The sequence below is a fragment of the Aethalodelphis obliquidens genome, unplaced genomic scaffold (assembly GCF_003676395.1).
Source record: "Aethalodelphis obliquidens isolate GAN/ISIS:26980383/991018 unplaced genomic scaffold, ASM367639v1 scaffold53, whole genome shotgun sequence".
NCBI classification, from domain to species: Eukaryota; Metazoa; Chordata; class Mammalia; order Artiodactyla; family Delphinidae; genus Aethalodelphis; species Aethalodelphis obliquidens.
Window position 1 is genome coordinate 10,408,787 of NW_020837997.1, and position 2,336 is coordinate 10,411,122.

A 2,336-nucleotide genomic window follows, 5' to 3' on the forward strand; every position below is an offset into this window, starting at 1 on the left:
GTGTGTGTGTGTGTGTGTGTGTGTGTGTGTGTGTGTGTGTGTGTGTGGAAGGGCAGTGGGTGCTGGTCACCTGATCTGCTCTGATCCCAACCCTCTGGGATGGTGGAGAGCCTCAGAGACAGAAACAACCTCAGCCAGGCTTGGCTACGTGTCCTGTGATGCAGCTAATGTGGGCTTTGAGTCCAGCCACCTACAGCCTTCAGAAGACCTGGACGGACAGACACCTCCTGCTCCAAGAAACGGTCTCTGATTACTCAGGTTACTCCGGGTGCAGCCAACAGTACTCATCACCCTGGGACCGGAGCTGCCTGGTCATGTGACCATCTGTGAGCCCCGGGAGGGCTGAGCGTACCTGCTGTGTCCCCAGCGCCCCACGCACAAACATAGTAGGAGCTCAGTCAATATTTTGGTCTGAATTAAACAACATACCTAAGATGGATTATTATTACAGAAAAGGCCCAGAATGGAGAGGGGAGGCTCCCGAGGCCATCTGGGGATTTGCCTTGGGATGATATTGGAATGGTGGCTAGGGTCCTCCCTCTGGATACCCTGACTAGCCTCTGAGGCTCTCCTCTCCTCTCAGCTTCTGGAGAGGACCCCTGTACTAGGAGCTCACCTCCCGACGGCTGGGTGACTTTCGGCAAGCACCTTCCACCCTCTGAGCAGCTCCCAGATCCTACATTCCACCACGGAGGGAACCTAAATGTCTGATTACTGACAAGGCACAGAGACAGCAAGTGGATTCCTCAAGGTCACACAGCAAGGCAAAGAGAGAGGGGCCCCTGGCTACCAGGTGGTCTCTGCTTCCCAATCCCCACTTCAACTTTGGGATCGTACCAACCCCTTCCCCAGCCTCCCTTCTTTCTCTGGGCCTGAGGAGGGAGTGCTGAAGGTAGTCACCCTGGCACGGGTTAATGGATGTCTGGCAGCCAGACCATTACAAAGACAGTCCCGATGAATTTGTATTTGTGAATATCTCAATGCGGCTGCCCTGGCCAAGCGAGCCCGCCTAGGGCCCCGCCCGTCTTTGTCAACATCTCAAAACGCCAGGCGAGAATCCCCTTCAATGCAAACCTCCGCCGAACACTTGGCAAATCTCTTTTATTTTTCCCTCTCTTTATTCTCACCCTCCCTTTTCCCTCCTCTCAGCTCAGGGAAGAAGCGATGAAAGGCAGAGGAGGCCGAGGAAAGATGAACAAAGCCACCACGTTCCAGGCCGGCCGGGCAGAATGGGAGATTTTCAGGCGGATTGTGGAATTCAGCGGGTTGAATGGAGGCCGCTTCGAGCGAGGATTCTAGCAGCTCAGATCACAAAGGCGGCCGAGCGGGGCCTCCTCGGCAACGCTGCCAACACCTGCTCCCTTTTCAGCGCCACAATAGGGAAGTTAAGCTTCGGCCACGGCCTCCTGCATCCCGAAGGGACCTAGCCCGTGGGGCTCAGCTGCCCTGGGAGCTGCAGGGACGTGAGGAGGACAGCAGAGGGGTCTCTCGGCGGCTCCCTGGCCCCCACCCACTTGGTGCCAGGAGCACCCGCAGTTGTGACAACCAGAGATGTATCTGTGATAACGCCCGGTTGATCTTGGGCGGCCTCGGCCTACAGCAGCTTGAAGCAGGGTTTTGGTTTCTGGCCGGTGACAGGTCACAGCGGTGAGAGCACCGAATCCTAGCCACTAGACCAGTGGTCGGTGACGAGGCCCTGGCGCTATGGCTTTGCAGAAGAAGAATTCCCACAAAGACGGAAAGTAGTGAAACAAGTAAAGTATTTATTAAAGGAAAAGAAGAGTACAGTACGTGTGGCTAGACACACGGGCGGGCTCAGAGAGAGAGTCGCACCCTCTTGGTAGTTTGAATCCCTTTTATGAGGCGTTTCTTCCGGGTTTCCTTTGGCCAATCATTTTGATTTGCCTGGTTCAAAGTCCGTACTTGGTATATCTCAGGATTTTCCCACGTGTGAGCGCGCATCTCTTAGCCAAGATGGATTCTACCGAAGAGGCCTATGGGTAGTGAGCATTAGTTACCATCACTTAGCATCACTCCCCTTTTGACCTCCCAGGAGCCCTTCTGTGTAGCATGTGTAGTCGGGATGTCTCCTGACTTCAAGAATGAGGAATATGTGGTCTCTTATCTTCTATCTGGGCAGGGCCCAGCCTCCTCTCTCAATTGTCCTGTTATTCCCGTCTGAGTATCAGTCCACAAGGAACGAACTCAAACCATTTGCCCTGGGGGCCCATCTGTCTCCTGCCTCACGGTGTCCCCTGGGTGCAGGATTGCCCCCAGATGAAAACCACTGCTTTCCATTATTTTTTTTTTCATATCTTTATTGGAGTATAAGTGCT

At 54.2% G+C, this 2,336-nt stretch overlaps 1 long non-coding RNA gene across 1 annotated transcript in view; it reads left to right on the forward strand.

The window, feature by feature from the left end:
- The window catches only part of LOC113608684 (uncharacterized), a 41,570-nt gene extending 39,804 nt beyond the window's left edge, over positions 1 to 1,766 (forward strand). The window contains exon 3 of the long non-coding RNA XR_003428391.1: positions 1,150 to 1,766. This is a non-coding gene — a long non-coding RNA (uncharacterized LOC113608684). The remainder of the gene's footprint in view (positions 1 to 1,149) is intronic.
- Positions 1,767 to 2,336: the final 570 nt, after the last annotated feature.